The sequence below is a fragment of the Haplochromis burtoni genome, unplaced genomic scaffold (assembly GCF_018398535.1).
Source record: "Haplochromis burtoni strain Fernald_Lab_line unplaced genomic scaffold, NCSU_Asbu1 Contig_8, whole genome shotgun sequence".
NCBI lineage: Eukaryota > Metazoa > Chordata > Actinopteri > Cichliformes > Cichlidae > Haplochromis > Haplochromis burtoni.
This window is the reverse complement of record NW_024582369.1, coordinates 2,657,305-2,671,474: the sequence shown is the minus strand read 5'-3', so window position 1 is coordinate 2,671,474 and position 14,170 is coordinate 2,657,305.

Below are 14,170 nucleotides of genomic sequence, written 5' to 3'. Positions count from 1 at the left end.
GGTGAACGTAACTTTGTAACCTCTTCTGTGAGTGAAGTGGCGATTCATTATGCTTCTGTAGACAGACTGATCTGACCACGCGCACACAGACTGGCTAGACAGTCAGGCAAACCCCAAATACTAAGCAGCATCCTGCCAGATTTCCCTACTACAGCATGCAGACAAGCCAGCCAGCACAGTAAAGTCTGCTTCGTCTGGAGGTTACAAGTCTATGAGTCATACGTAGAGAGTCAGTTGTGTAGGAATGCTACAGGAGACCCCTAAAACTCACACCAGTAGAGACAATGATGTGTATATGTCACAGCCATACGACTCAAATGAATCATTTAATCTGTCCACCATCTGTGTTAGTCATCAGCCCTCTTACTACACGTCCATAGAAAGGGAAAAACATGGCAGCTAGACAATGACTTAAAGTGAGATCACGTGGAAGCAGCAGACGTTTGTCTGTCATTTTGTCACTGATGTGTCTGAGGTTTATTTTTTTATGGCGTACAGTACTTAAAACACACAAGTTAAAGGCTTATGTCTGTGTTATGTTTGAGGTTTCAGGCAGCTTTAATTACTGACATCTCCAAGTGGTGGGAAATTATCGAATTAAAAATAAGTAACACGCTTATTTTATTTAGAAACGCTAAACACACCACCATGCATTTCAAGGCACTGAGGAGTTTTGCTGCTTCAATACGAGCACGGCTGCTTAAATCCTAGCTAATGTAAACTAACGTCTGCCTGATCTTTATAAACACACACATCTGGATGTGAACATGCAGCAATCTGTGGGAAGCAGTCGTGTTAGAGCACACTTTGGCTGCACGCAGGTAAACAGTCCACTCGGGGAGAAAAATACAGGAACAAGCTGACCAACAGGAAACCATTCAGGAAAAATGATTTCTCTTTTCATTCCCCTTTTTCAGTTCACTGCTTTCTGTCTTGGTGAGGATTTCTAGTGGCTGCACAGGAAGTCCTAAAACTCTGGTGGCTTCCCCTGGAGGTTTCCAGAATTAATTTTGCTAGGGTTAGGTCTATAAAGAACATTACAAAGCCACTTTGTTGACTTTATAATGATTTTATGACATAGTCTCACCTTATAGGATTTCAATGTTTTGATGACATCTTTCTTTTATTCCTTTAGGGACCAAATGCAGTTATCAAAAACACTTCTGAACAAGAAGCTATTTAGTTAAATTCATTTTTTACTAAATCATTTCTCATTCTGTTTTTATAGTAACCATCCACGTTTTAATTATTTTTTTCTCCACTAAGGGGCAGAGGATGTCAAATCTGCTGACTGCCATGGCTTTGTTGATGTGACCAAAGTGTTAGCCAAAAGGTTTTGATCTGCTGAAGGACACAGATCTGATTCAGCCTCCCACATCCTTGTGAATGTAAGTCCTTTTATTGCTTTTGTTTATTCAAGTTTATTCAAAGTTGGCATCTATAAAACAAAAAACTATCAAAAGAAAGCTTGTTTTTTAAGAAACTGCTCTAATAACACTCATCACGTCAAGTTATTCCGTTTAACTGTCTCCCTGTTGCTTATATAAATCACCTTTATCATTATTTATCCCTTCTTGTAGTCACTTTTTTTGTTTTTTGTTTTTGGCAGGGTTTTGTGACGGCTTGCTCCCATAAGATGGCATATTGTGGTGGTCTGATGTCACAGAGGTGAAGACTGTTCACTTTACATCTGGGTCTAAAGGGGGAAACGATCTGCTGAGTTAAGGCCTTTTTGCAAAACAAAGGACAAGGTGTCATTGGGCCACTGCATGAATATGAAATAGCAGCGCCCGGCATGTTGATTCACACTCCAGACAAATACTGTCACGGTTAAGGCTGAACACGCTTAGCATTTCTGGATTAGCACTCTGTGAGAGTAAGATGGCACAAAGTTGCTGTGCTCAGTGATGTTTGTTGTGATTACTAATGGCAGGGGTTGTGCGAATGATTGATGGCAGAAGCTCTTAGCGATTCCAGTTATGATTCAGCTCAGTTTAATTGTGTTACAAAAAACCACAAGGGATTCTTTTTCAGTGACTTAACTTTCTTATGTTTCAGCCTAGTTTTTGTGCAGTTAGGACAAAAGTTACCACATTTACCATTCTTAAGCTGATCAGCTGTATTAGGAAGGCCAAAGAATAAGGAAAGAAAGGGAATTCTCCAGTCCTTTACCAGCTTATCCTTGCTATTTTCATGGAATTTCAGAGAAAACCGCATATGGCTTTTTTTCCCCCCTACTGCCCTCCAACTTTAGCCCTCCACTCCCCCACCTCTGTATTCCCGTAAATGCTGCAAGCTGGATAATGAGGAAATTGGCTCTTGGAATTGTAGCAGTTTTGGCATACATGGTAAAGAAAGTGTCAAAATAATAGCGAAAACAAAAAGGAGCTTTACTGGAAACAGGCCAATTAAAAACAGACATTGGACAGTAGATATGGGAGGCCAAAGGTTAACGACTGTTCCCTGTTTGGACAAAAGCAATGATAGTGTGCAAATACTCTCTCTAAGACACAGAGCTAATGTAGGTTTGTGCTCACACTTGCACACAAGCACAATGGTAACACACGCACATAGACACACACAGCATGGGCCAGGTTAGTGCTGGCCTCCTCATGCAGAGTCTAGACAGGAAGCTGGTCCATGCCAGATTAGGGATTTTCTCCCTCACACCCTTACACCACCATAACACACACCCACACACACACTTCTTTCAATACATCTGTGTGTATTTTGTGGTTCCGTGTGTGTCAGACAGGGAGAAAGAAAGTAGGAAAGAAAGGGAGGTAAAAGGGACGGCAATTTGGTGACAGAGCCCTGTGTGTACACAGATTTTGTGTGTTTATATGCTTGTCTGTCACTGAATCAGTCGCACACAAAATACAAAACAACTCAGCCAACGGAGAAACACAGATTCCATGTCAGAAGCTTTTTTCGGCTCGATTACTCGTTTTTTCTCGAAATGATGAGTCTGAGGCTCAGTGTGAAAAGTTCAACTCGTCCTTCTCAGGTACAGGGGCGCACTGCATCCTGTAGTGCTTAGCTAAATTAAACCGAGCCCCTGCTGTTCTCATCTGCTCACCTGTAGCCCCTGCCAGGCCTGGCCATGACCTTTGAACCCACACAGATGGGTCTGCATAATAAGACATGGGCACACACGGCTAAGTGCCATCTCGGACATGTTTGATGGGTAGCTATATCGGACTAGAAAATTTTAAATACTGTATGCACTGAAATGCTAATGTGTTGACCTTCCTGAGCAGGTGAAGTCTTGTGTGAATGTGCACATTTCTATAGTTCACTCCGTGAGTTTGACTGATCTCTTAAGCGTAAATACAGACACCAGTAGAAGTCCGCCTACTGTAATAATCTTTGTCTCTCTGTGTGTTATTGGCCTGAGGCCAGTGACCTCTGTGCCCCCTCTATGGCAGGATGTGCTGTACTTTTCACTCTGGCAGTATGAATATGCATAGCCTCCTGGCTCATTAGAAATGGCAGTGTAGACATGGCTTGGAAAAGAGCTTTTTAAATAATATTGCATATAGCTGCACCTTTAAATAGTTTTATATTTACCTGGATTTCAAAATGTGTTTATATTGTCATGCTATTTGCCATTGTCAAAGATTTCCTTTCTTTGTTTGGGGTTTTTTTTGCCTTAGGGGGAATTTTATTGTTTTTATTTAATACCTTTTTATGACACTTGTTCAGTTTAACCTGAGCTGCTGTTTTTAACCCTGTGTCACATATGAAACATGAGTATTTGTGATTTTTTTAGACTTCTACAGCAATGTGATTTTCTTTCTTCCTAAAAAAAACAAAAGAAATGGCACAATACATTTTTAATCAATAAATTAAAAAAGATATAGCAAGCATGCTACAAATTTAAATGTCATGTATGTAAATTAATATTTCTTTCTTTTCCTTTCCTTATGACATTTTAAAAATGTCTTTTTAAAAATGTCATAAGGTTTAATAAACACTACAAAAGTTAAAAAAAAAAAAAAAAAAAAACTGTGTACACGAAGATAATACTAAGAAGTTGCTCTGGTGCCAAGTAAGTAACAAGGAAAACAGTACTATAATATTAATATCAAATCTGCTAAAAACTGAATTTTAGACAGACCGGAAGTTCCTTATCCTGAAAACAAATAGAATATAAATGCTGATAAAAATATAATTTGCAATTATTTTAGCCAAGCAATTACTTTTCCGACATTAGAAACTGGGACTGTTGTGGAGGACCACACCAATAAGCTGACGTAAAAATATTGGTAATTGCTAAAATTATTTTTTATGTTTCTGTAATAGTGAATCTACCAATATTCTCAAGCTCTTTAACTAGAATTTTATTTTTAATGCTCAAATACAATTACTGCTGATATCCATGATTTTTCAACTTTACGCTTTTACAAAAACAAGAATCCAAATTACGGTCATATACTTGCATTCCTGACTAGAAAAATAGTAAATAAATAGATGACAAATTAGTCTAATAAATAACACCATAATTCTTAGTTTTAAACAGATTGTTGACAGGTTTCTAAAATAAAGTTTTCTTGTTTTTATGTTTCTATTACAGGCGGTCTAATACATTTTGTAACAGTCTACTTATTTTAAATTTGATGCCAGCAACACGTTTCAGTAACATTAGGATGGAGGTAGATTACTACAAGTGGCAGCTCCTGTGATAACCACTTGAGGCCATTTCAAAAATTGTCCCAATCGCCATAACTCCCCTAAAATTTTAAACTTTACATCACTGGGAACTCACAAGACCAGTTGCTGTAGTTTTAAAAGCAAAACGTTTAGTCACCTGTCTGATGTGTACTAATACAAACCCATTCCATCACTGATTCTGGCTTTTGGACTATGCGCTGATAAAAAGCTGTATAATCCCCCCTCTCCAGCCTTTTATGTTGGAAACCGCTGTGTTTATTTCCAAAGAGACTTTCAAATTTTGACTTGTCCAACCACAGGACAATTATTCTGTTCACCCCAGTGCATTTTAAATGAGTACAGGCCCAAAAAAGACATTTTCCCTTTGTTTGTATATGTTTTTGTCTTTTTGGTGCTTTTTTGACGTGTATTTGTGGGCACTATGACAATCTGTTTCCACCAACAATTGTATGAAAAAAAATGTCTCAGCCCATGCAATTATTTCCACTTCAGAATCATGTTTGTGTTCCTCTTTGGCCTAAAGTTCTTGACAGTTCTGCATTAGTTTCTTTGTGTACAGACTCATTTAACATACACTGTACATGGCTAAACCTTCCACTCCTATGCAATATATTGTTGAGAAACAGTTAAAACTTTTTAGATGTTTGAATTTTGCCCACCTCTCAAAAGTCAACATTTCTGGGCTTTTTGCAGAATTGAACAAAATCAAATCAGCGCCAAATCAAAACAACGGTTACCTCAAGGTGCTTTATAGTGTAAGGTAAAGACCATAAAAAGTTGTGTTACTTTTTTGACTGCTTGTTTTGGCTTACAGAACATTTATCACTACTTTTATTGTTCCTGTCCAAACCTTTTTGAAACTAATTGCTCACCATCCTTCCCTCCCATGGGCAGCATGGTAGGAGGTAAGCATATCTGGAATATCTGTGACCGATATCTAGATATTGGGAATTCAGTGCCATCTCAGTAGGCTGTAAGCACAATAAACTGAAAAAAAAGGCTATTACCCAAAGGTGGATGGTTGGATGGATGAATAATAGGCCATTTGACTGCATTCTTGTTGTTTATACCAAATTCTGGACCTATGATCCAACTACCACAGCATAAATTGAGACTCATCAGACCACAAAAACATATTTCTAATCTTCTTTCAATTTTCATCCACTCTCGGTTTCCAGTTTTTTGCTTATTCAATGCTGCTGTAGTCTATATGCGTCACAGTTGTCAATTTAGAAATGCTCTACTGCATATCAGTTACTCTTGCCTTCCTATTAGCTCAAAACAATCTGACCATTCACCTCTGGCATTAACAAGTAATTTTCATCCAGATAACTGCCTCTCACTGAATATCAGACCGTTCTCTATGAACGCTTGAGATGGTTGTGGGGAAAAACCCAGTAGATCAGCAATTTCTGAAATATTCAAATCAGTCCATCTGGCAGGAACAACCATACATGTTCAAAACCACATAAATCACCGTTCTTCCTCAATGTGATGCTCAGTTTGAACTTTAGCAGGTTGTCTTGACCACGTCCACATGTGATTGTTTGTTTTTTGTTTAATTTGTTAATGAGCAGTTGAACAGATGCAGTTAACAAAGTGGCTGGTGATGAGTATATATTAATATACATCTATCTAAAGCTTTAAGTGATACTGTACTTATTGCCAACAAGTTTTTCCTGTTGAAAATTTAATATATGAGTATATTTGCACCTTGTCTTAGAGAATATATGACAAATGTGCACTGCTGACTGCTGCATTAACAGTATATTTCATCCCCGTCTTGGTTCTGTCTACGAAATGGTCCTCTTCATTTCCCACATGAGTGGTTTTCTTATCATCCATGTCTCCTATCACCTGCCCCGGGGGCTGAAATAAAGCCGATAAAACACCCAAATATTCTGTTAAACATGGACGGCCTCTGCCATGTGGCCGATCCCTGCAATGCCTCCTGGGTAATTATGGTAATAACTCAGCTGTCAGAGGCGAGGCCAGAGGCCCTGGGATGACGAGGTCAGACTAAAAAGGCTGAGACGAGAAGAGTGGCGGTGGTGGAAACAGGGTGGCGGGGTCAAGGTGAAGCGGGCAGGGCTCGTACGTTGCTATCCCATAAACCCTTGCTGTCATATCAGAGGCCGTTGGATGAATGTGGACATTCCCTCTGATCTGTACTCCTCAACAATCAAGATGCTGATGAGGGATGATGACAAGTGTTTGAGCAGCACTGTTTGTGCAGCCTTGACTAGCGGACGCCTGCTGGGTTGGTGGGTAGGAAGGTCAAAATGTGCCACAGTTTGGGCTGCTGAACTACAGACTTTTAATAGTTGTGAGATATTTCATGTCAAATTTTGAAAAGCTGATTGGACAGTCGACCATATTATTTTCTTCTTTACTGAATTTGCGAAAGGCAAAGGACAAATATGATCCATTATGGGTGCACGTGGTCTCAGAGACGGAGGTTTACACCATTACTTTCAGAAATTAAAATCGACTCCTTTGTATTCTCTGTATTGTCTGACTGCCTGCACAATCTGACGGCGATCTCTTGTATGATGAATAATGGAGACAAAACCAGATCAAACTCTGTGTTTGGACTTTTTTTTGCAGAAGATCTACGTGTATCAGTTGGTTCTGTGTTCAGGTTAGACTTTTTCTTCATCTACCCCATTCCATTTAGAGTCATCTATTCTCTGTAAAGAGTGTAAGTGTATGTAAGTTTATTAATCATTAATCCACATTGGTGTGGATTCAAAGAGGAGTAAATCAGAGGGTTGCTGATTGTAAATTAGTCTATGAGAAAACATCCTGGGCTCCTCCGATGTGTGACCTCAGTAAATAGTTTATGTTCTAAATCACAAGTTTAAAGTCTTCCCTAATTCCTAATGCTTTTTATTTTTGTAAATTATGGTCTTATTTAGAGTAAAGTAGATGACAAGTCAAGATATTTTGGTCAAACATTAATTAAGCTTCAAAAACCTACTCCACTAGGGGTGGACATTTACAGTCTTAAAGTTATATCACCATATTTTAAGAAAATTAGTAATAATGATATTTATGATGACTAGCAAAAAACAGTTTTTGGTAGGCCTTTAATGCTTCTTCACTTTGCTCATGCATCAAAACACAGATATGTAAATTGATTTATCATATTATTATTTTTTCATCTTCCTTATATTACTGTATATAGTGAGACTGCTGGCATAAACAGCTGTTCACAAACCCAAAACAAATCAATAATAAATGGATGTTTTTATTCCCATATGGAAAATAAATAGAAAAAACGTATAAAAGACTTGCATAAGATTTGGCTTGCTTCATATAGTGAATCATGTAAGGCTTATATGATTTACTCATGAAAGTGGTCACATTTTCATTACTTTCATATATTGTTTTAGTAAGTATCCAAAACATACGAGTTTCATTTATATAATTTTTCAAGGGATCTTATATCTGTTTTCACTCTTGTATGCTTTTCATACAAGTTTCACACAAGACAGATACAAACTTTATAAGATTTATATATATCTTTTGCATATGGGTTGTTCTTGTTCTTTGCAAGCTACGTATTCATTGAAGACTAAATTAATTCTTTTTAGTGCTGCTGCACTAAAAACAGTTTAACAAAATGCATTTACAAACAATAACGTATACGTAAAGTAACGTAGATATAAGGCTGCTATTCGTTTTGAGACGTTGCAGTTTACTACTGCAAACAAAAACAAAGGCAGTTTCCATTCTTCTTGTCCAATGAGCTACTGTCATTGATGACACAAAATGTTAGTGGTAGAAGGTATAGCACAATAGTACTGACACAGCATAAAATATATTTAAGCACAGAAGTAGCAGTAGCATGTTGGAGTGTTTGGGTCTAACTTTTTCAACCAGTTAGTTAAAGTCCTTCTTTTCCTCCAATTGGATTGGCAGTATATCCTTGGCCAAAACACATGTAACTGCATCAGTATTTTCCATCCGCTTTTTGCTCATCCAATTATGTGGAGTGCAACTACTCAGTTTAGGCATTTGTTTTTACTTTTGGAGTGAACATCACGAGATGATTGTATCTTCACTTGACTGGCCTTCATTAACTGGCTGTACTCAATAGTGTGTTTTTGCTTCCAGCAGAATTTGTTGACAGTGGTGTTCAAGGTTTAGCACGAATGGTTTGCATTTTTCGCAAAGCACTGTGGTTTTTTGGAAGTCTGGTCTCTTGTTGCAAAACCACCTCCATACTATTGAAATTGCTTCTTTTTTAGGTACTAAGTCGTGCTGACACGCTACTTAAAAAACCCTAAAACTAAAAGCAAAGTGGGAAAATACATTTAGTTAACTAAAATAAAAATTTAAAGTGGACTTTTGAAAATAAAAGAAAACTAACTGGAATACCTAACATCCATATAGGGTTTAAAATATTTCCTTCACAGGGGTGGATCTAGAGAAATTTTGATAGGGTGGCATGGAATATGTACTATATGTGGTTAAAATACATAAAATGCAGAAAGTATACACGTTTCATTTAAACATTGTCTGTAACATTCTTAATAGCTTTAACCCAAGTAATTAAACATTTCAGTTACATAAAAAAATTTGAATTTGAATTTTTTGTATAACAAATAAGCATGTAGCCGAATAAGTACTAAATCTAGAAAGCTACACAACATAAGGTGGTTCAGTTAGAAATACAAGTCTAACATAAGTTTTAATTGCTACTGATAACAAGAAATAAGGAAGCTATGGGTGAACCATTTTTTAATTGTGGGGCCATTATGCGGTATATTCACTTTAAGAATTTGCATTCAATATTAATTACTAATAGGCTTAACATGTTAATGCTAGCTTATTTTAATGAACAACATTGTCATATGCAATGGTGGCACTAGGGGTGGCAAGAGATTATTTTATTATTTTGCCACCACAGTAGATCCACCACTGTTATTTCAAATAGAAAGTGCTGTTCCTGTGTCTTTTGTTTGTACATAGAAACTATGTGACTGAGGCTAGTTTGTGAATGCACGCCATTTTTACAAATATAAATTGAACGTGATGTTTGCACGTTCATGCGCACATTACACTTACGTTTTAACGGTCATTATTGAGTTCAAGTTTTACAAATTTGCAGTTTTAATTTCCTATCTGGCATGCTTTACGATTCTAGACCAGCGGTCCTGAACCTTTTTTGCGCCACGGACCAGCCTTTAAGGTGTTGCGAATAAATAAAACCAGTGTCGGTACCTAAAACAAGAAGATTTATTCAAAACACGGAAAAAGACCCAGGGAAACAGAGTTAACGATAAAAATAATTTAAAAAAAAAAATAACGCTAAAAATGGATAAAAACCCTGAAAACCATAAATGTCACACCCGAGCCTCATCTTGCCCAGCCCGGGGGTTGGGGACCGCTGTTCTAGACCATTAACTTAGGTTGAAAGATGGTTACAGCAGATGGCAGAGAGAGGGAAACTTTCTAGACATTTGCATGTTACATACAAAGAGCCATGATCACCTTAAAAGTCTGCAAGGATTTGAACTGTGTGGCTGGTCATTCCTTTGAGGTAAGGTATTGACTTCCCTTTTCAGTCACTTCAGTCTCAATTTCTGTGTTCACAATTAAAATTAAATAATGGATTAATATGAATTAATCATTAATTAAATTAAAATTTCTGACCTGTTGCAAAATATTGAAAGCTGTACCCTTTCCTCATTTACTGGCAGTATAAATGTGTAGTTCTAAATGCTGCTCCAAGTCATCTTCAATAATAATTTAGCAGTAAATCAGCTATTTGCGGTAGATCAACGTTTTGAAGTAACAGAAAAGATATGTAGAACAATCATTGTAAGTAGTTCATGATAAGAGCCATACCACATACAGGATGGGACCGCCACCATTCTATCTTTGTGTTTAAGTTACTTGTTTCTAATGCTTCCTATTGTTTCCAAATTTTTAGTTATTAAAAATCTATATTCTTAAATTGTCAACTGTAACTGTACCAAGTTTATTGCAGTACTTAAAAAGTCTCAAACTAACACTGAAACATTTTAAAAATACAAGACTATAATAACTTTGGCTCTTGCTCTCAGAGAACCAGAGTTATGTATTTGTGCTAGAAAATGTTAAACACACCGTGTGGCTATATTATGGATATCATGAGATGACATTTTTTTAATCACATGAAAATCACATGTAGTATTGTGGATGGCCTGATATGGCACAGCCCTAGTGTTGGTGACATCACAGTGGCTACATCCTTTATATACAGTTCTTTGATTGTATTGATTGATATTGCCGATAAGAACTTTCTTCATATAGTAATATGATGTCCATGTTAAAAATGAAGACAATTACTAACTTAATAATGATGTAACTCTACTAATTATAACATTCAAAAAGATATGTATAAGCATCATTTAACAGTAAAAGCTCACAATAATTACTTACTCTGTTGTTTGTGCGTGTGTTGCTGTGCATGTGTGTAGCCTGAGGCTTACTTACATAACCTATATTTAGACTGAAAGTTATGCTAGACGAACAATGACAGAAACACAATATTCCCCCCGTTTTCAGTCCAAATTCTGGTTGGAGGGGAGACCACAAGAAAATGTTACCATTCAATCACTATTTTGGCTTCTTCAGCATTTCCACATTTCCTTGAGCCTTAAATTTTCCCCTCCTGTGCTACTCCTTCATCAGCCAGGCCAAGGCTTTGTCTAGGTCATTCCACTCTCTTTGCATAGAAATATCCTCTCTAAATTATAAATTTGATAGGAAGTGGATTGAAATGACAAGTGTAATAATTTCCAATGACACACATCTCCATTGAGACCGAGGCTTAATGTAAAAGTGATCAGAGCCAGAGCTATCATCAGGCATTCACATGTCAAGGAAAAAGAGAAAGCTGCATTTAAGGAAAGTGTGAGCAAAAATCTAACATTGCAATGAATAACCTCATAAGGCACTGGGAAACTCTCCACTTAGGTTATTGTGAAGTTAACCAGAATTAGAATTGATAGATATGGACTCAACCTTAATTTTGCCCCATAGATCACAATTTTTATGTGCGTATTTTTTTCCATTTTAAAGTAAGAGGAATCGCCAAGCCTTAAATATCTCACTTCAGAACCCATTAGTTATTGATGCCATATTCGTGCTTACACAGTTTCATACACTCCATCCATGCTGTGGTTCATTGAGACACCTGACCTGCAAACAACTATAAATATGTATTTGCGTCAGCTTGTCTAAAAATAACTGTATTACAATTGAGTATCCTGGAAAAGGTCCAGGCGAGTTGTGGAGCGAGCAGCAGTCAGCATTCAAAGTCCAGAGAGAGACATGGCAGTGTCAAGAAAGTGCAGGCATATCGATAGCTTTGTGGTCAGCAGGAGAAAAAAAAGAACCCACTTCACATAGGGATCCTTTGGGTCAGAGGATGTATTTCTGGAACATTAAGACTGAGGCCAAGAGCTTATTTAAAGTAATTTTCCCATCAGAGCGTTGAAGCTTTAATGATAGAATCCAAGATGTAAAGCGTTTTTTACCATGTTAGATAAAACAAAGATTCAAGATATATCTCAATGTCAACAGTAATTACTTAATAGTCATCTATAGATGCATACTTAAGTTTTCAGCTAGTCAGTAAGTGGGTGCAGATGCCATCTGACTAATAAACAAAAGGAATAAATAAAGAAATAGAAGTGCTGGCATGTGATAACAGTGAATTAAACCAAATAGCTATCTACAGTCCTCTGTCAACTGCCAGCATTGTGGTATTTGACACTTTAATATGTATTTTATATGATGAATTATAATATTCATATGAGGACTATTAGGCCCTCCTATGAACATTTCATTCTTTTGAGGTATTTCCCAAGTCCTGTTAAACAGAGCACGGAATTTTTAAAACAGCTTTTCCAAACATCCTAATTTTACTTTGGGTGCTTAAATTATTTTACTTTGCGCACAGAAACAAAATTATTTTAAGAAATTAATTTAAAAAATGCAAGGTTAAAAATTTGTCAATTGGGTCTCTAGTGATCCCAGCTTATTCTTCTTTTGTGAATCTCTCAAGCTCCTCCAGATTTGATGGTCTTCTAGTATGGACCTTGGTCTTCAGTTCATGCAAGAGGATTTGCGAGGTTTAACAGAGTTAGAAGTTAACTTGCTAGTTTCAATTTAAAGGTGATACCTGAATGAGGGATTTCTGAAAACCTTGGAGTCTTTCAACATAAACGAAGGATCATAAAGGATTAAACAGCAGTAACGCGTTACTGCCCATCTCAGCTGGGTAATCGGATTATGCGTTACTGTAATCCGATTACTTTTTCAAGTAATGAGTAAAGTAAGGGATTACTATTGCAAGATTAGATTAGATTAGATTAGCTTGCCGTTACTTTCCCGTAGGAAAGCTGCGTTACTGTGTTACTAAAACCGTGACTTTTTTTTTGCAAGAATGTCTCATGACAGTGACGTAAGCGAGTGCCACGTTTGTGACAACAGCTGTGTGCAGATCAACAGTGGATAATATATCCAGTGCGGGAGAGAGTATGAGCATTCAGCGTTTAAAGTAGAAGTACTGACCTTATTTTGAGTTTGATTCCATAAAAAGTGACAAAAACCCTAAACTTCCAAGCAAGCACCGAGTGCGCTACCACGTAATGGGAAATTCACAGAGAAACTCGCGGATTCTTCCACTGACCGCTGCACACCTGCACCAGGGCAAACCTCCGCCTACCCTACTCCTGCTTTACAGGTGAAAATAGAGCAACAGGACCGCTAGTCTTTGATTTTATTTATTTTCTGCTGTGTTTTACTTGCATCTATTTGAAAGACTGAGTGTAAACACAAAAACATATTTTATTTTATGTGCTGGAATGTGCAGAAAATAGGTTTAAATGTTAAACTAATTTCTTCAAGTCAGAGAATGTTGCATATAATTAAATTTTTGCTTGATGCATAAAGTTAAAAGATTAAAACTAATAAAAACAAGTTTAAGTTTTAAGAAGGGACTTTTCCATTTGATTACATTTTGTATGATGGATTATGCAGAAAAAGTAGAATTGGGCTGAAAGATCTATTGCTTTATCACCTATTCAGGTTGTAAATCGTGTTTTTAAAAAGTAACCAATTAACTAAGTAACTAATTACTTTTGAAAATAAGTAATCAGTGAAGTAACGGGATTACTTTTTTGGGGAAGTAATCAGTAATTAGTTACTGATTATTTTTTTTCAAGTAACTTGACCAACACTGTTAAACAGTAGAAATGTTTGTAGGGTTATTAAAATTATGCTAGCTGGCATATAATGGTGTGCTACCTGGTGGCTACCTACTGAGCTATGGTTAGAATAATAATATAACAACATTAGCAGAGCAAATCCAATAGCTCTATTTGATCCGGAAGCATGTCATCACTTAACAAGCGGATTTAAATTGAGCAAACAGGCTAACATTTGATTTTAGCCTCAAGCTCGATTTCCGCCCAGCAGCAACACTTCTCCCTCACCT